A 26,912-nucleotide genomic window follows, 5' to 3' on the forward strand; every position below is an offset into this window, starting at 1 on the left:
ACAACAATAGACATAGGGGAGATGAAGGGGAGGAGACTAAAGAAAGAAAAGAGCAGACATATAGGGGAGAGGAGAATAAGGGTCAGAGACTAGTTAAAGAGATGGACAGACATACGGGAGAGGAGAGGAAGGTGCAAAGACTAGAGAAAGACCAGAGCAGACATAGGGGAGTGGCGAGGAAGTAGCAGAGACTAGAGAAAGTTAAGAACAGACATACAGGAGAGTAGATGACAGGAAGGAGAGGAGACCAGAGAATGTCAAGAGTAGACATGCAGTAGGGGAGAGGAAGTGGCAGAGATTAGAGAAAGAGAAGAACAGACAAAGGGGAGAGGAGAGGAAGGGGTGTAGACTAGAGGAACAGAAGAACGGACATAGGGAAGAGTAGGGGAAGGAGCAGAGACTAGAGTAAGTAGGACAGGGGAGAGGAGAGGAAGTGCTGGAGACTAGAGAAAGAGGAGAACAGACATATGGGTGAGTAGAGGAAGTGGCAGAGTCCAGAGAAAGACAAGAACAGACATACAGTAGGTTAGAGGAGAGGAAGGGGCGGAGACTAGAGAAAGAGAAGAACAGACATAGGAGGGTGGAGAGGAAGGGGCAGAGACTAGAGGAGCAGAAAAATAGACATAGAGGAGAGGAAGGGTAAGAGACTAGAAAAAGACAAGAGCAGACATAGGGGAGAGGCGAGGGAGGGGTGGAGACTGGAGAAAGACAAGAATAGACATAGGGTAAAGGAGAGGAAGTGGTGGAGACTAGAGAAATACAAGAACAGACATAGGTTAGAGGAGAGGAAGGGGTGGAGACTAGAGAAAGAGAAGAACAGACGGAAGGGGAGAGGAAGTGGTGGAGACTATAGAAAGAAAAGAACAGACACACGTTAGAGCAGAAGAAGGGGCGGAGACTAGAGAAAGAGAATAACAGACATAGGGGAGAGTTGAGGAAGGGGTGGAGACTAGAGGATCAGAAGAATAGACGTAGGGGAGAGAAGATGAATGGGAAGAGACTAGAGAAAGACAAGAACAGACATAGGGGAAAGGAGAGGAAGGAGAGGAGACTAGAGAAAGACAATAAAAGACATACAGTAGTGGAGAGGAGAGGAAGTGGCAGAGACTAGAGATAGACAAGAGCAGATATAGGGGAGATGAGAGGAAGAGATGGAGACTAGAGGAACAGAAGAACAGACATAGAGGAGAGGAAGTTGCAGAGACTAGAGAAAGATGAACAAACATTGGGGAGAGGAAGTCGCGGAGGCTAGAGAAAGAAGAACATACATAGGGGAGAGGAGAGGAAGTGACGGAGTCTAGAGAAAGAGAATAACAGACATAGGGGAGAGGAGAGGAAGGAGAGGAGACTAGAGAAAGACAATAAAAGACATACAGTAGTGGAGAGGAGAAGAAGTGGCAGAGACTAGAGTTAGACAAGAGCAGATATAGGGGAGATGAGAGGAAGAGATGGAGACTAGAGGAACAGAAGAACAGACATAGAGGAGAGGAGAGGAAGTTGCAGAGACTTGAGAAAGATGAACAAACATTGGGGAGAGGAAGTCGCGGAGGCTAGAGAAAGAAGAACATACATAGGGGAGAGGAGAGGAAGTGACGGAGTCTAGAGAAAGAGAAGAACAGACATAGGTTAGAGGAGAGGAAGGGGTGGAGACTAGAGAAAGATAAGAACAGACAGGGGACAGAAGAGGATGTGGCGGAGACAAAAAAAGACAAGAACAGTCAGGGAAGAGGAGAGGAAAGGGAAGATACTAGAGGAAATGAAAACCAGTCATAGGGGAGAGGAGAGGAAGGGGAGGAGTTTAAAGAAAGAGAAGAGCAGACAAAGGGGAGAGGAAAGGAAGGGGTGGAGACTGGAGAAAGACAAGAACAGACATAGGGGAGAGGAGAGGAAGGAGCAGAGACTAGAGAAAGAAGAACAGACATAGGGGAGAGGAGAGGAAGGAGCAGAGACTAGAGAAAGAAGAACAGACATAGGGGAGAGGAGAGGAATTGCCGGAGACTAGAGAAAGAGAAGAACAGACATAGGGGAGAGGAGAGGAAGTGGCGAAGACTGGAGAAAGACAAGAACAGACATAGGTCAGCGAAGAGAGGAAGGGGCGGAGACTAGAAAAAGACAAGAACAGACATAGGTGAGAAGAGAGGAAGGGGCAGAGACAAGGAAAGAAATGGAACTGGCAAAGATTAGAGACAGATAAGAATAGACATAGGGGGAAAGAGAGGAAGTGGCGGAGACTAGAGAAAGATAAGAGCAGACATAAGGGAGAGTAGATGAGAGGAAGGGGAGGAGTCCAGAGAAAGACAAGAACAGACATAGGTTAGAAGACAGGAAGGGGCAGACACTAGAGGAACAGAAACATAGACATAGGGGAGAGGAGAGGAAGGGGAAGAGTATAGAAAAAGACAAGAGCAGACATAGGGGAGAGGAGAGGAAGGGGTGGAGACTGGAGAAAGACAAGAATAGACCTAGGGGAGGATAGAGGAAAGAGCGGACACTAGAGAAAGAAGATCAGACATAGGGTAGAGGAGAAAAATGCGGGAGACTAGAGATAGAGATGAGCAGACATAGGGGAGAGGAGAGAAAGTGACAGAGACTAGAGAAATACAAGAGCAGACGTAGGTTAGAGGAGAGGTAAAGGCGGAGACTAGAGAAAGAGAATAACAGACAGGGGAGAGGAGAGGAAGTGGCGGAGACTATAGAAATACAAGAACAGACGTAGGTTAGAGGAGAGGTAAAGGCGGAGACTAGAGAAAGAGAATAACAGACAGGGGAGAGGAGAGGAAGTGGCGGAGACTAGAGAAATACAAGAATAGACGTAGGTTAGAGGAGAGGTAAAGGCGGAGACTAGAGAAAGAGAATAACAGACAGGGAGAAGAGAGGAGAGGAAGTGGCGGAGATGAAGAAGAGGAGACTAGAGAAAAAGAATAACAGACAGGGGAGAGGAGAGGAAGTGGCGGAGACTAGAGAAATACAAGAACAGACGTAGGTTAGAGGAGAGGTAAAGGCGGAGACTAGAGAAAGAGAATAACAGACAGGGGAGAGGAGAGGAAGTGGCAGAGATGAAGAGGTGGAGACTAGAGAAAGACAAGAGCAGACATAGAGTAGAGAGGGGGGGAGAGACTAGAGAAAGAGAATATTAGACATAGGGGAGAGGAGTGTACATTTTGGAGACTAAAGGAAGACAAGAACAGATATAGGGGTGAGGAAAGGAAGGAGAGGAGACTAGCGAAATGTAAGAACAGACATAGAGTAGTGGAGAGGAGAGGAAGTGGCAGAGACTAGAGAAAGACAAGATCAGATATAGGGGAGAGGAGAGGAAGGGACGGAGACTAGAGGAACAGAAGAACAGACATAGGGGAGAGGAGAAGACGTCGCGGAGACTAGAGAAAGAAAAACAGATCTAAGGGAGAGGAGAGGAGAGGAAGGGGTGGACACTAGAGAAAGACAAGCGCAGACATACTGTAGTTTAGAGGAGATGAAGGGTCTTAGACTAGAGAAAGATAAAAACAGACATAGGGGAGATGAGAGGAAGGGACGGAGACTAGAGGAACAGAAGAACAGACATAGGGGAGAGGAGAAGACGTCGCGGAGACTAGAGAAAGAAAAACAGATCTAAGGGAGAGGAGAGGAGAGGAAGGGGTGGACACTAGAGAAAGACAAGCGCAGACATACTGTAGTTTAGAGGAGATGAAGGGTCTTAGACTAGAGAAAGATAAAAACAGACATAGGGGAGAGGAGAGGAAGGGACGGAGACTAGAGGAACAGAAGAACAGAGATAGGGGAGAGGAGAGGACGTTGTGGAGACTAGAGTAAGAAGAACATACATATGGGAGAGGAGAGGAAGGGGTGGAGACTAGAGAAAGACAAGAGACGACATCGTTTAGAGGAGATGAAGGGGCTGAGACTAGAGAAAGAGAAAAACAGACATAGGAGAGAGGAGAGGAAAGGACGGAGACAAGAGGAACAGAAGAACAGACATTTGGGAGAGAAAGGGGATTTTAGAGAAAGACAAGATCAGATATAGGGGACAGGAGAGAAGGGGGCAGAGATTAGAGAAAGAGAAGAACAGACATAGGGGAGAGTAGAGAGAGGAAGGGGCGGAGACTAGAGATAGACATGAACAGACATAGGGGAGATGAGAGGAAGAGACGGAGACTAGAGGAACAGAACAATAGACATAGGGGAGATGAAGAGGAGGAGACTAAAGAAAGACAACAGCAGACATAGGGGAGAGGAGAGCAAAGGTCAGAGACTAGAGAAAGAGACGAACAGACATACGGGAGAGGAGAGCAAGGGGCAGAGACTACAGAAAGAAGAACAGACATACTGTAAGGGTGAGAAGAGAAATTGGCAAAGACTAGAGAGAGACAAGATCATACATAGGGGAGAGGAGAGGAAGGGGCAGGGACTAGAGGAGGAGAAGCACAGACATAGGGTACAGCAAATCAAGGATATTCATGGAGGAGAAGAGCGGAGTCTCATTTGGGAGAACAGTTCAGACATCCTCTCAGCAGCTCAGCCATACCTGGGTCTCAGAGGGCTTTTTCACTATGTGCACGCTTGAGTGTGACTGAGCTACAAAGATTTCTTGCGCATCTCACTGCCTCGCTTTCACATACTTATAGCCAGGCCCCTCCCCCAAAGGTGAAATTACAAACAAAAGCCGCAGACTCCCAAAAGGAAGCAGTTCACGGGCAGTATCATTGGTGCACTGCTACCCTCAGTACATCAGTACCATCTATACCCCCATTGTGGTGGCCCTGGACACAGGTAATGACATGTTAATTAAGCCTTTGAATAACCAAATAACCATTCCCGCTTGGGCTAGTGGTGCTTTTATCTATTGGTACTCCTGCATATGGTTATCTCCTAGTGATTTTGTCCATAAGGAAGGAGACACATATGTGTTACATCGATCGTGTTTAAATAAAAATAAATTCATTTGCTCCCTTATGACTGAGGAACATAAGTAATTTATCACAAACCCAGTGGCAAACACAGGATTTCTAGAGGGGGGTTTCCAAATGCAATCCACAATCTCCTGCTCTGCAGAACATTGCGGGATTTTGGGGAAGTGGTAGTAGAACCTAGTACATTAATGTACACATTGTTTACTGTTAGACACTGGATACTGTATTGAATCCAGTATTAATATTTAACTCTATAGATGGTCTATATTATAGGCTATATCAAACTATTTAACTAATAAATATAAATATTTGGTCAGGTAAAGGTGAAACATCCCATAATGAATAAATACACAAACATTAGAGAACCAGTAGGAGACAGAACTGCACTTTCTAAGCACACATTCTCCCACCTCATGGTAAGGCACCTGTGTCTTCTTCCTGGCAGCAACTCTCTGGTCCAATGCAGTGATTGAGGGTTTAGACCCACACAAACAGCAAACTTGGTAGAAGAAGCTGCTACCACTGGCATGTGCAGCAGCTCCACTCTGTCCCTTAAACTGCATGTTTGTGGCAGTAGCTCGAGTAATCATATTCTATTCTATTGCTACTGCTGTCATAATCTGAGTAGTTGGCCAAGAGGAGGGGTGTTTCTGGGCAACCGGAAAGCCCCACTGCGTTTGCCTATGAAACCGCACCCACCACAAACAGGGAATAGTACTCAGGGAAGACCTGGTGGTTCCTTCGCAGAGGGAACACCTTTATTATCTTTTTTTTTTTTTTTTTTTTTTTTTTTTTTTGGGGGGGGGGGGGGGGTTACGACTTCCCAGGGAATCCTGGTAATTGTAATATATTGGGAACACAGCTTGTTCCTCCAAATTTTCATTAGCCCAGGCATTGAGGGGCATGGCTGGTCATTGTTTTGTTGGAGAATTCCACAACTTTTTTATTTATAGATTTTTTTTACTTTTAACTATTTCCTTGCTTTAACACTTAATAAACCTGCACAGATCATAGTGATCTGAGCAGTGCTTTTGTTTGGGCAGGTTGCTATTTCTGTAATCTGTCAGCTTTGAACTGATAGATCAAAACCAACGGCATTTAGAGCAGCAGAATGACTAACATCGACGCCTGGTTTCAAGTGAAGCTCAAATCCGATGGATGATATACAGCTTTTTTGTAGACATCAAAATGACTTGATGTCCGTTGGTAACTATCGGTTTTGATATACAGTATTTGCTGGCGTATAGGACTACTTTTTTGCCCTGAAAAACATGCCTCCAAGTGGGGGGGTCGTCTTATACGCCGGGTGCACTTCAGTTGGGATAGACATAGCTGCCATAGTGGCCCACCGATACTCGCCCGGTGCCCATAGTGGCCTCCCGATGCCCGCCCACCTCATTCTACTCACCATCCAGTATCGCGCGATATCCAGTGCGGCCGCGGCGGGTCACTAGTGCCAATTACAGGGAGATGCAGGGACTGGCTGGAGGCGCTGCAGTCGCGTTGTGGCCGTACAATGGTGACAATGACAGGTACTGTAATGGCACTAATACTAATACTAATGGCACTCATGTGAAACCGGTAACACTAAATGCACACAGGGGTATACTTTTATACATTTTACAACTTTCTCCTCGCCCCCTCCCCCCTTCTTATGCATACCTTGATAAATACTCCCTATCCAAATCTCTTATCAGGTCATAATATACAGTATGTCACAAATCTGATGTTCTTTTACGTTTTATTTGGTGTGTGCAAGGGGGTAGTCTTATACGGCGAGTATATAACAAACTCTATATTTTGAGTGGAAATGTTGGGGGTCGTCTTATACACCCAGTCGTCTTATACGCCGGCAAATACGGTACATTATTTATTCCAGAGTCTCAGTTTCTTGGTGTGTCTGTGTCTCCAGCAAGCTACAGTATGCTGTCACCAACTTCAGTCCTTTCTGGTTGTACCTCATGCCTCAGTGAACACCTCAGCATCTCAGAAACATTGTTGTACTCCTGTGATCCAGTTTCTGCTATATCATTTGACATCAGTCAGGTATCTGCTCCTGTCTGTAATGCCTCAGTCTCCTCATGGAGCCTTCTAGCTTCCACCTTGCTCCCCATAAGTCTCACCCTGTGCAAACATGGAAGGCTGCGACCTGTGGTCTCTAGGAAGTGGTGCCCAACTTGTCTCGTGGTCCTATTTACTATGTGCCTCCAGGTTAGTGACAAATTGGGGTAGATCAGTCCAGGATTCTCTAAAATACCTCTTGAGCATGATAGCACGTTCTGGCCATAAATAGATCTTCAAGGAAACCATATCCAAAAATGGATCCTGTACAATTTCTGGCGGGAAGTCTGGAAAAAGCAGGAAGCAACTCAAGCACAGCTCATACACTCTGCAAAATGTATCTACCTGTATGGACACTCTCCAGTTTATTTTTGCAATCAAACATTTCCTTCTCCAGCAGTGCCTCCTGATTCTGTGATGTCCCCACGAAAGACATCTACTCTTCATATTCCTACACCTGTGAAGTATGACAGATATCCAAATGACCTATTGTGGATTCCTGAATCAGCGTGCAATTCAGTTTGAATAACAACTCGGGAACATTTCCACCAATAGGATCATGGTGGCATACATAATCTTTCTTTTCTCTGACCAGGCGCTTGCTTGAGGTTCTCCTTTAGCACTCAATATACAAATAAAATGCACCGAAAATGTCTTTTTATATCAACCAATAGAAGCTTATCAGCTTTGAGGATGATAGGATTTCTTTCACTGCTGGCAATCACTCTGAAGTGCGAAACCGGTTGAGGTTTATTCCTATCATCCAGCTCAGTCCGAGGACGTCCGGAGGCATCCGCCCCTATATTATTAGAGGCAAGCGACTCCACCTGCATGAGATGCGGACCACCAAAAGGGAATCATCACCTCTGCATTCCAGCGGCACCGCGGCGCCTATGGTAAGACTGCACTGGCTAAAGACCTGCTTCAGCAAACTAAATACGTGACGGGCCCGTCACATAGCAGAGGAACGGAGCCGCTATTCAAATGCCTCCGGCTCAGGAGAGAGCAGGGAGGTGATCACATCCAGACAGGAGTGAGTGTTTGCTTACACGCAATTCATCAGATACACGGCACTATTCCATTTGTGGTAAGCTTCCATAAGGACAGTTACTCTTTCTTTTTACGTATGGACTTTGGACTTTAATTCATCTTTTAATACATTCAAAAATCGTGGTTGCATTCCACATACACGTTTTTTTCCCTTTTTATAGGAATATAACATTGGGTACTTCTAAATGTGATTCTATTTACTTGTTTTTTTTATATATGTGTGACCATTGTGTTTAAAATAACTTTTTATGTGGAAAAGAAAAAATAAAAAAATCGAGATATTGATTTTTGATCATAAAGTGTTGCATTTTCATTCAGCTAGAATTTATTGCTTGGTAACAGTCATTTAAATCAGCGCAATAGCCACATCAATTACTTTTGAGTTTCTCCTTTGTCAGACAAATACAACCCCATCCTGCAAGATTGGCCGAACTTTCTGCCTACGTTCCAAAGGGTCTTTAATGAGCCAGGCCAATCTTTCTTTTGACGTCCTTAATTTACATCAGGGTTCCCAGTTGTGAGGTAATATGCAATATAGTTTTGTACCCTGTCATCTGAGCTTCAGTGGAACAACAACAAGGCACCAGTCGCAGAATGGAATACATTTTCTGACAAGAACTAGATTGAATTGGCTACTCAAGAGATCCCAAGTTCTCAGGAGAGAAGCAGGATGAACTTTCCCAAGACGAGACATGTGTCCCAGTATCTAATTATGCCCTTCGGCCTTTGCAAAGTCCTGGGCGTCTTTCAAAATTTCATGAATTACATTTTCTGCAATTTTCTGCAATCTGCTATATATTACTTAAGCCATCTATCTTGATGATATTTTGATTTTTTTCCCCAAACATCTCGCCTTTCATCATATCAAGGAGGACATGCTCAATTGTCTCAACAAACACTATAAATGTGTCTTCAAATCAGACTCCATCCATTCCTTGGATACACGATTTCTGTCATAGGTCTCCAAATGGTCAGGAAAAGATACAGGCAATCCTTGGATTGGACTCAATCTTCTGTTTTCACATCTGTACAGTGCTTCCTAGGCTTTGTGAACTATTGCAGTAATTCTTCCCTCATATCCCTTATTACTTCTTTAACCAAGGAGGGACCCATTCCTACAATGTGGCATTAGAAAGCAGTTAAAGCATGTGAAGCCTTAAAGGAGGATTAAGTGTATCTGTCCCACTTCTGAAACAGCCAGTTTTGTCTCTCACTTTCATTTTGGATGTTGATGCCTATTCTGTTCGTGTTTGAGCTGTGCTCCCACAGAGTTATCTGATGGTAAATTCCATAGGTGTGTGTTCTTTTTTAAGAAATTTCTTCCTGCAGAGGAAAATGACACCATCAGCGACAAAGAACTGTTGGCAATATACTTGACTATTGAGGAGTGTGCATAACTTTTGAAGGTGCTCGTTTACCGGTGACCATCAACACAGATCACAAAAACTTCCTATACCTTCAGACAGATTACTGGCTAGGCCATAAAACTGCAAGACAGAAACCTTATTTCATTTCACTCATCAGTTGTCTCCTTGTCTCTACAATTACAGTACTGTATCAATCACTTCTCTTTGAGGACATTTCTCCCAAGTTCTGCAGAAAACAATTGAATTGGGCACATTGGCCCTCATTCCGAGTTGTTCGCTCTTTTTTTTCTTCGCAATGGAGCGATTAGTCGCTAATGCGCATGCGCAATGTTCGCACTGCGCCAAGTAAATTTGCTAAGAAGGTTGGTATTTTACTCACGGCTTTATGAAGAAATGTCTTCGTTCTGGTGATCGGAGTGGGATTGACAGGAAGTGGGTGTTTCTGGGCAGAAACTGTCCGTTTTATGGGTGTGTGCGAAAAAACGCTTGCGTTTCTGGGAAAAACGCGGGAGTGTCTGAAGAAACGGGGGAGTGTCTGGGTGAACGCTGGGTGTGTTTGTGACGTCAAACCAGGAACGAAACTGACTGAACTGATCGCAGTCTCGAGCAACTCAGAAACTGCAAAGAAATTTCAATTCGCAATTCTGCTAATCTTGCGTTCGCAATTCTGCTATGCTAAGATTCACTCCCAGTAGGCGGCAGCTTAGCGTGTGCAAAGCTGCTAAAAGCAGCTAGTGAGCGAACAACTCGGAATGAGGGCCATTGTTCCAATTTTGCATGATATGCCAGAGTTTGTAAAACTCAAGAACTTATCTGTTACGATCCTGATGCTCAGGACAGGGGATCTTATGTAGTGAGTCCTGAGCACCAAGACGGAATGCTGGGATTGGGAAATGGGAAGGAAATAGCCCCTAGCACCCTACCTCTGTTGTCTTACCCGTGTTATCAATTCACGCCTGAACGACTATGGTTTCTTGGGCCCATGGCAGCCGTGTTTGAAGGGCGGATTAGGTCTGCCTAACTCCGATGCCCCCTCAGGTCTTAAAGAGAGACAAGGCGTGAACTGAGACAGGGTAATAACAAGGGGACCTCTAACTGAAACAACCACGCTAGGGGCTATAAACTACCTAAAAACTAAACGTATGTGCGGCACGCCGCCAAAGGAAAAAGAACTACAAAGAAACCACTGTCCACTCCCCTACACGGCACCGCCGAGTTCCGGGGAGGACAGTGAAAGCGGAAACCTCCGCAATGCACCAATTCACAGTAAAGTAAACACTAAGCGGCATAGGCCGCAACACGCGGCAGAAGCCGCTACTCACGAAACCGGGCGAGAACCCCAGATGACAAACAGGTTCGCAAGGACTAGAAGGATTCCCAGGACCGGCTTCGGACCTCCAAAGTACCAAAGGGCAGGGAGCAAGATCCACCAAACACGGCTGACAGGAACAGAGTTCTGCAAGGCAGGAACAGCATACAAGAAGCTATCACCGGCGGGGCTGCAGTGTGCTGGCTCACATAAAAAGGCCCTGCTGGCCAATAACAGGAGGGCCAGCAGGACGAGCCCCCAGACCCTAATTACCTGTTGCCGTGCAGCTGCCCTGCTGCACGAGCAACCTAATTAAGTATTCTTAGCAACAGGGAACGCGGTCCACCTGTGGCGTCCCCGTTGCTATGCACCTGGCGGCCCTGCACGCACGGCGTCCTGCGTTGCCAGGGACCCGGCGGCTATCGTGCGCATGGCGTCCTGGCGTTGCTAGGCGCCGTGCGGGGGACAGGGAAGGAGAGAGGCGCGGCGGCCGTGACCGCTGCTCAGTCAGGGCACGGCCGAAGACCGCCGCGCCTAACAGTACCCCCCCCCCCTTGAGGAGGGGTTAAAGAACCCCTAGAGCCTGGTTTCTGAGGAAACTCCTGAAAGAAAATCCTCTTCAGCTTGGGAGCATGTAAATCTTTATCCAACACCCAAGATCTTTCTTCAGGGCCATAACCTTTCCAGTGGACCAAAAATAGAGCCGACCCCGAGAAAGCTTAGAATCTAAAACCTTCTCCACCAAGAACTCTTGTTGCCCCTGAACATCCACCGGAGATCTACCCTGGGAAGTCCTCCGAGGAAATCTCCTGGAAGAAAAATACTGTTTCAAAAGAGAACAGTGAAAAGTATTGCCAATTTTGAGAGATCTCGGCAAGCGTAGCCGAAAAGCAACTGGGTTGACCTTCTTAATGATAAGGAATGGTCCAATAAATTTGGGTCCCAATCTAGCCAAAGGTTGTCGGAGCTTGATGTTGCGAGTTGACAACCATACCTTATCTCCCACCTTAAAAGTGCAAGGACGTCGGAGCCTATCAGAAAATTTCTTTCCTCGGAAGGCAGCTTTTCTCAAGGCAAGGTGCACCTTTCTCCAAATTGTTCTGAGATGGGAGGTTAAGGTCAACGAGGAGACTGGAGAATGAGGAAAAAAAGAGTTGGCTCTAGGATGAAAGCCAAAGACTGAAAAGAATGGGGACTCCTTGGTGGAAGAATGACAAGAGTTATTATAAGCAAATTCGGCTAACGGAAGAAATTCAGACCAATCATTCTGGAGTTTGGCCGAATACAACCGTAAATACTGTTTTAATGACTGGTTAACTCGTTCGGTTTGTCCGTTAGATTGTGGATGGTACCCAGATGTTAAAGAGAGTTTCATATTTAATGAGGCACAAAAACGTTTCCAGAAACGAGCAATGAATTGCGGACCCCGATTAGAGACAATATCCCTGGGCAACCCATGGAGCCTGAACACATGACGGAGAAACAAGACTGCCAACCCTTGAGCAGAGGGTAATCGGGGAAGAGCAATGAAATGAGCCATCTTACTAAAACGATCTACTACCACCCAAATGACTCGAAATCAGGCTGAAAGAGGAAGGTCCACCACGAAAACCATGGATATATGTGACCATGGCCTGAGAGGAACGGCTAAAGGTACGAGTTGCCCAATCGGCAATGAATGAGGAACCTTATGCCGTGCACAAACCTGTCAGGAATGGACAAATTCCCTTACATCTTTAGAAAGACTAGGCCACCACACCGAGCGGGAGACTAACTCCAAGGTCTTAGTGATACCTGGATGACCAGAGACTTTGTTGTCATGAAACTCAGCTAAAACAGTGCCTCTCGGAAATTCAGGGACAAAGAGACGATCAGCAGGAGTCGGTTTAGGAGCCTGCTGTTGAAGCTGGACTAACTGAGTAAATAAATCCTGTGTGAGGCCTGCCCGGATGACAGATGATGGAACTATGGGGGTAGTAGCAGGATGGTTATTGTGAACCGGAAGAAAACAACGTGACAGGGCATCAGCTTTAGTATTTTTGGAACCGGGCCTGAAGGTGATAATAAACCTGAAAAGAGTAAAAAATAATGCCCAACGTGCCTGCCGAGCATTAAGCCGTTTAGCTGACTCAATATACTGCAGGTTCTTATGGTCAGTAAACACTGTAATAGTATGCCTAGCTCCCTCCAGCCAATGCCTCCACTCCTCGAAAGCCCATTTAACTGCCAGCAATTCTCGATTACCAACGTCATAGTTGGATTCTGCGGAGGAGAATTTCCTGGACATGAAGGCACAACGGTGTAATTCCTGAGACTCCGGATCTTCCTGAGATAGGATAGCCCCACTCCAACCTCTGAGGCATCTACCTCGACTATAAAGGGGAGCTCCGGGTTAGGGTGCCTGAGAACAGGAGCCGAGACAAAGGCCTGTTTTAAGGCCCGAAAGGCAGACTCGGCTGCAGGCGACCAATTGGAAGGGTCCGCTCCTTTTTTAGTCAATGCTACTATAGGAGCGACCAAATCAGAAAAGGTATGAATGAACCGCCTATAATAGTTTGCAAACCCTAAAAAGCGCTGAATTGCTTTTAAATTTGTGGGTTGCGCCCAATTAAGGATGGGCTGGAGTTTTTTCGGTTCCATGAAAAATCCCTGGGGAGAAATAATATACCCCAAGAAGGACACTTCCGTGATATGAAAATCACATTTCTCTAGTTGTGCGTATAAATGATTCTCCCGTAGTTTTTGAAGAACCAGACGCACATGGGTAATATGTTGTTCCATAGACTCAGAATAAATCAAAATGTCGTCTAAATAAATGACAACGAACTTTCCAAGAAAGTCACGAAGAACATCATTGATGAGGTCTTGAAATACCGCAGGAGCATTTGACAGCCCAAAGGGAATCACCAGGTATTCATAATGACCCGACTGTGTGCTGAAAGCCGTCTTCCACTCATCCCCAGATCTTATTCGGATGAGAATGTAAGCTCCTCTAAGATCGATTTTTGAGAAGATAACGGCGGAGCGTAACTGATCAAAAAGTACTGAAATCAAAGGCAAAGGGTAGGTGTTTTTAACAGAAATATTATTCAGAGCCCGAAAATCAATACATGGTCTGAGCGACCCATCTTTTTTCTCAACAAACAAGAATCCTGCACTCAAAGGAGATTTCGAAGGCCTAATGAAGCCTTTTTTCAGGCTTTCCTGGATATAATTATCCATAGCCGTGGTTTCTGGCCCGGAGAGGGCATATAATCTCCCCTTAGGTAAAGTGGCCCCGGGAACTAAATCTATAGCGCAGTCATAGGACCGATGGGGAGGCAGAACGTCCGCATTACCCTTGGAGAACACATCAGCAAAATCCTGATATTCCAGAGGAATAAGTTCTGGGGTAACTGCCGCAACCCGGACAGGATGGGAAATACACTCCTTAACACAAAAAGGACCCCATTGGGAAATCTCCCCAGACCGCCAATCTATGGTGGGATTATGAAAGGCAAGCCAGGGGTGACCCAAAACTACTGGAACTGCCGGACAATGTGTAAGGTAAAATTCTATTTCTTCTGAATGTAGGGCCCCCACTGTCAGCAATACTGGAGGTGTGCGGTGAGTAATAACCCCATTGGAAAGCGGACCCCCATCCAAGCCGTGCATGGTGATAGGTCTATCTAAGGGTATCAGTGGAACGCCTAAAGCCTTAGCCCAAGCTAAATCCATAAAATTTCCTGCAGCTCCACTGTTGACGAAGGCCGACACCAACGAACTGAGGCTGCCAAAGGAAATCTTTACCGGAACTAATAGAGAATTATTAGAGGAGATTAACTGCAGACCCAAGTGAACCCCCTCACAATTCACTTGGTCAGAGCGTTTCCCGGCTTGTTCGGGCAGTTACGTGCGATATGTCCCTTACCACCACAATACAAACAAAGACCAGAACTTAACCTTCTGGTTCTTTCCTCTGGGGACAGCCGGGAGAGACCCATTTGCATGGGCTCCTCGACGTCCTCAGGAAAAGTATATACACATGGATTAGGCCTAAAAGTTGTTCCTCTTTCAGCCCTCCACTCTCGGAGACGACGATCAATTTTAATAGCGAGCTCCATGAGTTTGTCTAGAGTCTCAGGAGCGGGGTACTGAAGGAGACTGTCTTTAATCACTTCCGACAGTCCGAGGCGAAACTGACTGCGCAGGGCCGGGTCATTCCAGCCACAGTCGTTCGACCAACGGCGAAATTCGGTACAATACACCTCTGCTGGATTTTTGCCTTGCTTAAGGGCACGCAGGTGACTCTCAGCTGATGCTTCTCTATCTGGGTCGTCATATAAGAGGCCTAAGGATTTAAAAAAGGCGTCTACTGATAACAAAGCAGCATCATCCGCTCTTAGCCCAAACGCCCAGGTCTGTGGATCACCCTGAAGTAGAGACATCACAATCCCGACCCGCTGAGACTCAGTACCAGAGGAACGGGGCCTTAAACGAAAATAAAGCTTACAAGCTTCCTTAAAATTAAAAAAATCCTTTCGGTTACCCGAAAAACGGTTAGGTAAATGCATCTTTGGTTCTGGAACCATACTCGGGGAGGCTCGCAAAAGATCTTCCTGCGATCTTACCCGAAGAGTAAGGTCCTGAACCATCTGAGTTAATTCCTGTATTTGGTTAACCAAAAGCTGACTGGGGTTTGGCCCTAACCCTGCCGGATTCATGAGGCCGAATTTCTAGGCCCACCAATACAACGGAAAAAATTAAACCCCTTTTTTTTTTTAATGTGGGCCGGTGATAATGTTACGATCCTGATGCTCAGGACAGGGGAGATCTTATGTAGTGAGTCCTGAGCACCAAGACGGAATGCTGGGATTGGGAAATGGGAAGGAAATAGCCCCTAGCACCCTACCTCCGTTGTCTTACCCGTGTTATCAATTCACGCCTGAACGACTATGGTTTCTTGGGCCCATGGCAGCCGCGTTTGAAGGGCGGATTAGGTCTGCCTAACTCCGATGCCCCCTCAGGTCTTAAAGAGAGACAAGGCGTGAACTGAGACAGGGTAATAACAAGGGGACCTCTAACTGAAACAACCACGCTAGGGGCTATAAACTACCTAAAAACTAAACGTATGTGCGGCACGCCGCCAAAGGATAAAGAATTACAAAGAAACCACTGTCCACTCCCCTACACGGCACCGCCGAGTTCCGGGGAGGACAGTGAAAGCGGAAACCTCCGCAAATGCACCAATTCACAGTAAAGTAAACACTAAGCGGCATAGGCCGCAACATGCGGCAGAAGCCGCTACTCACGAAACCGGGCGAGAACCCCAGATGACAAACAGGTTCGCAAGGACTAGAAGGATTCCCAGGACCGGCTTCGGACCTCCAAAGTACCAAAGGGCAGGGAGCAAGATCCACCAAACACGGCTGACAGGAACAGAGTTCTGCAAGGCAGGAACAGCATACAAGAAGCTATCACCGGCGGGGCTGCAGTGTGCTGGCTCACATAAAAAGGCCCTGCTGGCCAATAACAGGAGGGCCAGCAGGACCAGCCCCCAGACCCTAATTACCTGTTGCCGTGCAGCTGCCCTGCTGCACGAGCAACCTAATTAAGTATTCTTAGCAACAGGGAACGCGGTCCACCTGTGGCGTCCCCGTTGCTATGCACCCGGCGGCCCTGCACGCACGGCGTCCTGCGTTGCCAGGGACCCGGCGGCTATCGTGCGCATGGCGTCCTGGTGTTGCTAGGCGCCGTGCGGGGGACAGGGAAGGAGAGAGGCGCGGCGGCCGTGACCGCTGCTCAGTCAGGGCACGGCCGAAGACCGCCGCGCCTAACAGTACCCCCTCCCCCCTTGAGGAGGGGTTAAAGAACCCCTAGAGCCTGGTTTCTGAGGAAACTCCTGAAAGAAAATCCTCTTCAGCTTGGGAGCATGTAAATCTTTATCCAACACCCAAGATCTTTCTTCAGGGCCATAACCTTTCCAGTGGACCAAAAATAGAGCCGACCCCGAGAAAGCTTAGAATCTAAAACCTTCTCCACCAAGAACTCTTGCTGCCCCTGAACATCCACCGGAGATCTACCCTGGGAAGTCCTCCGAGGAAATCTCCTGGAAGAAAAATACTGTTTCAAAAGAGAACAGTGAAAAGTATTGCCAATTTTGAGAGATCTCGGCAAGCGTAGCCGAAAAGCAACTGGGTTGACCTTCTTAATGATAAGGAATGGTCCAATAAATTTGGGTCCCAATCTAGCCAAAGGTTGTCGGAGCTTGATGTTGCGAGTTGACAACCATACCTTATCTCCCACCTTAAAAGTGCAAGGACGTCGGAGCCTATCAGAAAATTTCTTTCCTCGGAAGGCAGCTTTTCTCAAGGCAAGGTGCACCTTTCTCCAAATTGTTCTGAGATGGGAGGTTAAGGTCAACGAGGAGACTGGAGAATGAGGAAAAAAAGAGTTGGCTCTAGGATGAAAGCCAAAGACTGAAAAGAATGGGGACTCCTTGGTGGAAGAATGACAAGAGTTATTATAAGCAAATTCGGCTAACGGAAGAAATTCAGACCAATCATTCTGGAGTTTGGCCGAATACAACCGTAAATACTGTTTTAATGACTGGTTAACTCGTTCGGTTTGTCCGTTAGATTGTGGATGGTACCCAGATGTTAAAGAGAGTTTCATATTTAATGAGGCACAAAAACGTTTCCAGAAACGAGCAATGAATTGCGGTCCCCGATTAGAGACAATATCCCTGGGCAACCCATGGAGCCTGAACACATGACGGAGAAACAAGACTGCCAACCCTTGAGCAGAGGGTAATCGGGGAAGAGCAATGAAATGAGCCATCTTACTAAAACGATCTACTACCACCCAAATGACTCGAAATCAGGCTAAAAGAGGAAGGTCCACCACGAAAACCATGGATATATGTGACCATGGCCTGAGAGGAACGGCTAAAGGTACGAGTTGCCCAATCGGCAATGAATGAGGAACCTTATGCCGTGCACAAACCTGTCAGGAATGGACAAATTCCCTTACATCTTTAGAAAGACTAGGCCACCACACCGAGCGGGAGACTAACTCCAAGGTCTTAGTGATACCTGGATGACCAGAGACTTTGTTGTCATGAAACTCAGCTAAAACAGTGCCTCTCGGAAATTCAGGGACAAAGAGACGATCAGCAGGAGTCGGTTTAGGAGCCTGCTGTTGAAGCTGGACTAACTGAGTAAATAAATCCTGTGTGAGGCCTGCCCGGATGACAGATGATGGAACTATGGGGGTAGTAGCAGGATGGTTATTGTGAACCGGAAGAAAACAACGTGACAGGGCATCAGCTTTAGTATTTTTGGAACCGGGCCTGAAGGTGATAATAAACCTGAAAAGAGTAAAAAATAATGCCCAACGTGCCTGCCGAGCATTAAGCCGTTTAGCTGACTCAATATACTGCAGGTTCTTATGGTCAGTAAACACTGTAATAGTATGCCTAGCTCCCTCCAGCCAATGCCTCCACTCCTCGAAAGCCCATTTAACTGCCAGCAATTCTCGATTACCAACGTCATAGTTGGATTCTGCGGAGGAGAATTTCCTGGACATGAAGGCACAACGGTGTAATTCCTGAGACTCCGGATCTTCCTGAGATAGGATAGCCCCACTCCAACCTCTGAGGCATCTACCTCGACTATAAAGGGGAGCTCCGGGTTAGGGTGCCTGAGAACAGGAGCCGAGACAAAGGCCTGTTTTAAGGCCCGAAAGGCAGACTCGGCTGCAGGCGACCAATTGGAAGGGTCCGCTCCTTTTTTAGTCAATGCTACTATAGGAGCGACCAAATCAGAAAAGGTATGAATGAACCGCCTATAATAGTTTGCAAACCCTAAAAAGCGCTGAATTGCTTTTAAATTTGTGGGTTGCGCCCAATTAAGGATGGGCTGGAGTTTTTTCGGTTCCATGAAAAATCCCTGGGGAGAAATAATATACCCCAAGAAGGACACTTCCGTTATATGAAAATCACATTTCTCTAGTTTTGCGTATAAATGATTCTCCCGTAGTTTTTGAAGAACCAGACGCACACGGGTAATATGTTGTTCCATAGACTCAGAATAAATCAAAATGTCGTCTAAATAAATGACAACGAACTTTCCAAGAAAGTCACGAAGAACATCATTGATGAGGTCTTGAAATACCGCAGGAGCATTTGACAGCCCAAAGGGCATCACCAGGTATTCATAATGACCCGACTGTGTGCTGAAAGCCGTCTTCCACTCATCCCCAGATCTTATTCGGATGAGAATGTAAGCTCCTCTAAGATCGATTTTTGAGAAGATAACGGCGGAGCGTAACTGATCAAAAAGTACTGAAATCAAAGGCAAAGGGTAGGTGTTTTTAACAGAAATATTATTCAGAGCCCGAAAATCAATACATGGTCTGAGCGACCCATCTTTTTTCTCAACAAACAAGAATCCTGCACTCAAAGGAGATTTCGAAGGCCTAATGAAGCCTTTTTTCAGGCTTTCCTGGATATAATTATCCATAGCCGTGGTTTCTGGCCCGGAGAGGGCATATAATCTCCCCTTAGGTAAAGTGGCCCCGGGAACTAAATCTATAGCGCAGTCATAGGACCGATGGGGAGGCAGAACGTCCGCATTACCCTTGGAGAACACATCAGCAAAATCCTGATATTCCAGAGGAATAAGTTCTGGGGTAACTGCCGCAACCCGGACAGGATGGGAAATACACTCCTTAACACAAAACGGACCCCATTGGGAAATCTCCCCAGACCGCCAATCTATGGTGGGATTATGAAAGGCAAGCCAGGGGTGACCCAAAACTACTGGAACTGCCGGACAATGTGTAAGGTAAAATTCTATTTCTTCTGAATGTAGGGCCCCCACTGTCAGCAATACTGGAGGTGTGCGGTGAGTAATAACCCCATTGGAAAGCGGACCCCCATCCAAGCCGTGCATGGTGATAGGTCTATCTAAGGGTATCAGTGGAACGCCTAAAGCCTTAGCCCAAGCTAAATCCATAAAATTTCCTGCAGCTCCACTGTCGACGAAGGCCGACACCAACGAACTGAGGCTGCCAAAGGAAATCTTTACCGGAACTAATAGAGAATTATTAGAGGAGATTAACTGCAGACCCAAGTGAACCCCCTCACAATTCACTTGGTCAGAGCGTTTCCCGGCTTGTTCGGGCAGTTACGTGCGATATGTCCCTTACCACCACAATACAAACAAAGACCAGAATTAACCTTCTGGTTCTTTCCTCTGGGGACAGCCGGGAGAGACCCATTTGCATGGGCTCCTCGACGTCCTCAGGAAAAGTATATACACATGGATTAGGCCTAAAAGTTGTTCCTCTTTCAGCCCTCCACTCTCGGAGACGACGATCAATTTTAATAGCGAGCTCCATGAGTTTGTCTAGAGTCTCAGGAGCGGGGTACTGAAGGAGACTGTCTTTAATCACTTCCGACAGTCCGAGGCGAAACTGACTGCGCAGGGCCGGGTCATTCCAGCCACAGTCGTTCGACCAACGGCGAAATTCGGTACAATACACCTCTGCTGGATTTTTGCCTTGCTTAAGGGCACGCAGGTGACTCTCAGCTGATGCTTCTCTATCTGGGTCGTCATATAAGAGGCCTAAGGATTTAAAAAAGGCGTCTACTGATAACAAAGCAGCATCATCCGCTCTTAGCCCAAACGCCCAGGTCTGTGGATCACCCTGAAGTAGAGACATCACAATCCCGACCCGCTGAGACTCAGTACCAGAGGAACGGGGCCTTAAACGAAAATAAAGCTTACAAGCTTCCTTAAAATTAAAAAAATCCTTTCGGTTACCCGAAAAACGGTTAGGTAAATGCATCTTTGGTTCTGGAACCATACTCGGGGAGGCTCGCAAAAGATCTTCCTGCGATCTCACCCGAAGAGTAAGGTCCTGAACCATCTGAGTTAATTCCTGTATTTGGTTAACCAAAAGCTGACTGGGGTTTGGCCCTAAACCTGCCGGATTCATGAGGCCGAATTTCTAGGCCCACCAATACAACGGAAAAAATTAAACCCCTTTTTTTTTTTAATGTGGGCCGGTGATAATGTTACGATCCTGATGCTCAGGACAGGGGAGATCTTATGTAGTGAGTCCTGAGCACCAAGACGGAATGCTGGGATTGGGAAATGGGAAGGAAATAGCCCCTAGCACCCTACCTCCGTTGTCTTACCCGTGTTATCAATTCACGCCTGAACGACTATGGTTTCTTGGGCCCATGGCAGCCGCGTTTGAAGGGCGGATTAGGTCTGCCTAACTCCGATGCCCCCTCAGGTCTTAAAGAGAGACAAGGCGTGAACTGAGACAGGGTAATAACAAGGGGACCTCTAACTGAAACAACCACACTAGGGGCTATAAACTACCTAAAAACTAAACGTATGTGCGGCACGCCGCCAAAGGATAAAGAATTACAAAGAAACCACTGTCCACTCCCCTACACGGCACCGCCGAGTTCCGGGGAGGACAGTGAAAGCGGAAACCTCCGCAAATGCACCAATTCACAGTAAAGTAAACACTAAGCGGCATAGGCCGCAACACGCGGCAGAAGCCGCTACTCACGAAACCGGGCGAGAACCCCAGATGACAAACAGGTTCGCAAGGACTAGAAGGATTCCCAGGACCGGCTTCGGACCTCCAAAGTACCAAAGGGCAGGGAGCAAGATCCACCAAACACGGCTGACAGGAACAGAGTTCTGCAAGGCAGGAACAGCATACAAGAAGCTATCACTGGCGGGGCTGCAGTGTGCTGGCTCACATAAATAGGCCCTGCTGGCCAATAACAGGAGGGCCAGCAGGACCAGCCCCCAGACCCTAATTACTAGTTGCCGTGCAGCTGCCCTGCTGCACGAGCAACCTAATTAAGTATTCTTAGCAACGGGGAACGCGGTCCACCTGTGGCGTCCCCGTTGCTATGCACCCGGCGGCCCTGCACGCACGGCGTCCTGCATTGCCAGGGACCCGGCGGCTATCGTGCGCACGGCGTCCTGGCGTTGCTAGGCGCAGTTCGTGGGACAGGGAAGGAGAGAGGCGCGGCGGCCGTGACCGCTGCTCAGTCAGGGCACGGCCGAAGACTGCCGCTCCTAACATTATCTTCCAAAAATACTGGTGACCATCTCTCCGTAGGGATGTGGAATAGTTTGTGGTTGCTTGTTCAAAGTGTACCCAGCAAAAGGTTCCATGTCAAACTCCTTGTGGTCCTTTGCTTCCATTGCCAGTCTCAGCTAACCTGTTTTCAGACATTGCCATCGACTTTGTTACCATTCTGTCACCTTCAGGGAGATACAACACCATCTGGGTAGTGGTGGATCAACTTTCCAGGATAGCAAACTTCATTCCTCTGAAAGGCATGCCTTCTGCAGCAGTTTTAGCTAAACTGGTCATTAATTAGTTTTTCCATCTGCATTGATGCACAAAGAAATAATTTCCAATCTAAAAGTCTAGTTTGTGGTAAAATTCTGGAGGTCTTTATGTTTGGTGTTGCTCAACTTTTTCTGCATACCATCCTCAATCGAATCTCAAAACAATTCAACCAGGACTTAGAAACTTTCCTCTGCATCTACATTTCTTCTTCACAAGACAACTGTGTTGTTCTTTTTCCCTTGGCTGGGATTGCTCATAAAAAACATTTTCACGTATCACCCTCCTCAGTTTCACTTCACATAGTTTATGGTCTTCATCCTTGTGTCTCTCTGCTCTCTTTTGGTCCAGCCATTTAATCTTTACTTAAGGACTTTGATAAAATCTGTCAGGAGGTCAAAAATAATCTTTAAAAAAAACAAAACAGAGGGTGGTTCTGAGTTTGACAGCTCCGCTCGCAACTATTGGCTTCCAGTTCCATCAATTAATTTTGCACCATGATCCATTGGGCCTTTCAGTTTTCTTTGAGTCATTAACCCAGCTTCCTACACACTGCAACTGCCTTCTCATTTGCAGATCTCAAATTCTTTTCATATTTCCCTCCTCGAACCATTAGACATTAACTGGTCCTACACTTCTAGAGTTTTGGCACCCTTTTAAATCCCCTGGTTCTGGCACTTGTTGCCAAAGGGTTTTCTATTTTCATTGGAATAGTTTCCTGGCTCCTGGTGTTCCCTGAGTCTCTGAGCTTCTTGGTGTGCCTGTGTCTCCACCAAGCTACACTGTCTCCAGCTCCAGCACTTTCTGGTAATGCCTTATGCCTCACTGTACATCACATCATCTCAGAACCACTGCTATACTCCTGTGATCCTTCAGAGTTTCTGCTATGCCATCTGTATTCCAGTCATACGAGTAGTAGCTCCTGTCTGCAGTGCCTCAGTCTCGCACCTCAAAGAGTCTTCTAGCTTCATCTTGCTCCCTACCAGTCTTGCCCTGTGCTAACTTGGAGGGCCATGACCTGTGGTTTCTGGTAGTAAAGTCCATCACTCCTTGTGGCAGTTCTTGGTGAAGACATGGTGTTAGACTCCATTCCCCCAGGTTAGTAGTGTCCACTCTGGGTAGATAAGCCCAAGGTCCTGTAATATTCCGGTAAGCATGCCACAGTACGAAATAGCCAAAAGAGCTGATGAGCTCACCTAAAGAGGTCCAAGAAGAGATCCTTGAGGACACCATCTTGTAGTGCAGGAGGGATAGTGGTGGAGTCGTGAGAAGAGGCAGGGTAAGAGCAGCCAGACATGTAGGAGGACAGCCAGGAAAGAGCAGTGTTACATAGACCAAGGAAGTGAGGCATTTGCAGGAGAATAGGGAGGTACACAGTGTCAAAAGCAGTGTAGAGGTCAAAAAGAATGAGCAGAAGTAGTAGCCCTGGTATTTGACAGTAAGAAAGTAATTACTGACTTTAGTAAAGGCAGTTTCTGAATAAAGAGGATGAAAGCCAGACTGAAGTCGGTCAAGCAGGGAGAGGGGGGAAAGAAAGGTGGTAAGGCAGTTGTAGACTATTCGCTCAACAAGCTTGGAGGCAAAAGGGAGGAGTAAGATGAGGCGGTATGGTGTTTTTTTTTTTTTTTTCAACAATGGAAGAGACAAGGGCATACTTGAATGCAGAGGAGACACTGCCCAATGAGAGGGAAAGGTTGAAGGGATGGACAAAATGGTAATGGGCAATGGGATAGTGTGAAAGGAGGAGACAGAAGAGTATAGGATCAATGGAGAAAGACCATATTTGACAGGATGGACAATGATCATGGAGAGATGCTGGAGGTGAGGAGGATGGATGGGAAGAGAATAGGTAGGATGAGGAGGGCCTTGAGGAAGGTAATGTCCTGATGGAAGTAGGTGGTGAAGTCAATTGCAGAGAGTGAGGAATGTATTTGTGGTGGTGGGGGGCAGAATACGGCATTGAAGGTAGTGATAAGATGGTGGGAGTTGGATGACTGAGAGTAGATATGTGTTTTGTAATAAGACTGTTTGCAGAGGGAATTGGCAGCACAGTAGGAGGAGGACAAAAACTTGAAGTGAAAGATGTCTACAGGGAAGAGATTTCTTCCAGTATAAGTTCGATAGCAATTTTGCAGGTATTTGGTGCATTTGGAATGACAGATTGGAGACAACAGAACCCAGAGCAGAAGTAAGGCTGTTATTGTAGAGCTTGATCAGGGCAGGAGAGGGTGTCAGTGGGGGAAAGAAGTGAGTACAGCAGAGAAGAAAAGGAAATAAGATCAATCTCCTCAAGGTTACATTGATGATGGTAGCCTTGGGAGGGATCAGTCAGTGAGGAGGTAATTTGCTTTACAATAACAGACACATACTACTTTAGAACACTAATTCAGGTATTATAAGGATAAGAGGTTAAGGAGAGGGGTATTAGGGAAGAAGGCAGTTTGGTATAAAGAGCCAGTAAGAAAAATGCACCTGATTAGTCACGTTATCACTTTGACGTCTAGCCTACTTGTTCCATCTAGTAGCATTCCTGGTTATCTCATGTATACATGGTTCTGCATTTCTGGAACTATAAGGCTCTCCTAGTTCTGGTTGGCCTTCCTGCTACTATCAGAGGCTTACCACAGGCTAAATGCAGTACTCAGAGCTATTCAATTGCAGCCCAACAGCTGCACTTACTGCGGGTTACTTCTCACACCCTCCGGAGCTGCGAGAGGGTACAAACAGAAATCTGCAGCAGCTCAGGCATTTTTTACCATGGTCGCTGCGAGCACCTTTACCCCAAAGCTCCGAGATCTTAACCCCGGAACCTATAGGTTAATAATGAGGCTATAATAAAAAGGCGGAGGAGCCAGGCGATTCATGGTGGCGCGTTCTTCTGACGCAGCGGCTGAGAGAAGAGGACAGAGGCACAGATGCATATGCCGAAATAAGATCGGAAATCTCATTGTTTGTTCACATGTGAATATCTAATGATAATAAACTCAAACTCAAAACGCGCTTCAGGCAGGGATTTACTGCAGAATCAAATTTAATTGGTATGCAGTCTATAGAGCTACAATGTCTATTTAGACAGTCAATAGGTCAAAAGCAAATGGTCGACATGCATTAGGTCGAAATGGTCAAAATGTCAACTTGGTCATTAGGTTGACCTATTAAAGATCGACAATGCTTATGGTCGACAGGTACAAAAGGTTGACAGGTTCCATTGGTCGACAGTGGTCGACATGATTTTTTGTTTTTTCAACTTTTTCATACTTTACTATGTGGACTATGATTGGGATTAGTAAACCTGTGCTCGGCACCTTGTTCGAAACATGGTGGGCGTGTCCAAATACTTAGACGGTGAAAATGACACAAAAAATGAAGACAAAAAATGCTGCGTCGACCTTTTTCTGTGTCCACCATTTTGCATGTCAACCTTTTGTACATGTTGACCTTTTCCTGTGTCAGACTTTCATATGTCAACCTAATGACCATGTCGACCTTTTGTCCATGTCGACCTTTCACTGTTTCACTGTTGATCATATGGTGTCGACCTAATGATTGTAGGCCTTCTTCCTGTAGATCTATTAATTCGTTACCCTTTTAATTATATAGCTCTGAGCAATAATGCTCGAGGCTATCCTCCCACAGTAAGACCCACGGCTACTTGAATATGCCCCCCACACTCTCCTGGTTCTCGGTGGTCCTTATAGTTCTAGCAGGCTCTCCTGGTTCTGGGTGGTCCTTATAGTACTAGCAGGTTCTTTTGGTTCTGGGTGGTCCTTATAGTACTAGCAGGCTCTCCTGGTACTGGTTGGTCCTTATAGTACTAGCAGGCTCTCCTGGTTCTGGTTGGTCCTTATAGTACTAGCAGGCTCTCCTGGTTCTGGTTGGTCCTTATAGTACTAGCAGGCTCTTCTGGTTTGTCCTTATAGTACTAGCAGGTTGTCAGGGTTCCTTGAATTAGTGAATCCGGACTTGCGATTTGAGGCTCGGTATCAGAGGCCTTTGACACGATTAGCTGGGCTGGCTGAATTAAGGTCTTTTTCATAGGTCTTCTATAAAGACTCCACCGATGCTGCAGTTTGTATAATCGTCAGAGCAGGTGGATCGGCAGTACCAGACTGCCCGTGAGTGGACACCTGGCAGTACCTCGGAAGCAGGAAGGCTAAGGCTGGGACAAGCTGAGGTTCCCTGAGAAAAGGATATCACAGGAGGTCCAGCAAGTGTGGCGAGGTGATCAGGCGAAAATCCAGCAAATCGGGTGAATTTCAGGAACAGGATGCTATATAAGCAATGCTGTGGAGTACAGAGTAACTAGCACACACAAGGCTGTGTTAGAGATGTTGCACTGGCGATCTCTTATCCTGTTGCTGCCTCTGATCCCAGACCTCCCAGACATGCCTGCCAGCTGTGCCCACCACCTGCAGCCTGTGCCTCCACCGGAGGGACCGTGCCAGAGCGTCCAGATGGATCCCGACCCACCGGACCGTGACATTACCCACCCTTTTAGGGATGGCCACTGGACAGCCACTAGGCTTACTGGGATTTTCTTCATGAAACTTGCGCAGCAAAGCAGGAGCATGAACATCTGAAGAATCCTCCCAGGACCGCTCTTCAGGACCATAACCCTTCCAATCTAGAAGATATTGTAAACGTCCATGTCTTATTCGAGAATCAAAGATTCTTTTGATCTCAAGTTCAATTTCACGATCTGTGGCCACTTTTGGAGAGCGAGGAAGGAGTTTACAAAATTTGTTTAACACTAATGGCTTCAAAAGCGTAACATGAAAGGTTGGGAAGACTTTCAGATAAGGAGGTAACTTAAGCCTGTAATTTACGGGATTGATCACCTGTTCTACAGGG

This window comes from Pseudophryne corroboree, chromosome 3 (genome assembly GCF_028390025.1).
Source record: "Pseudophryne corroboree isolate aPseCor3 chromosome 3, aPseCor3.hap2, whole genome shotgun sequence".
Taxonomy (NCBI): Eukaryota; Metazoa; Chordata; class Amphibia; order Anura; family Myobatrachidae; genus Pseudophryne; species Pseudophryne corroboree.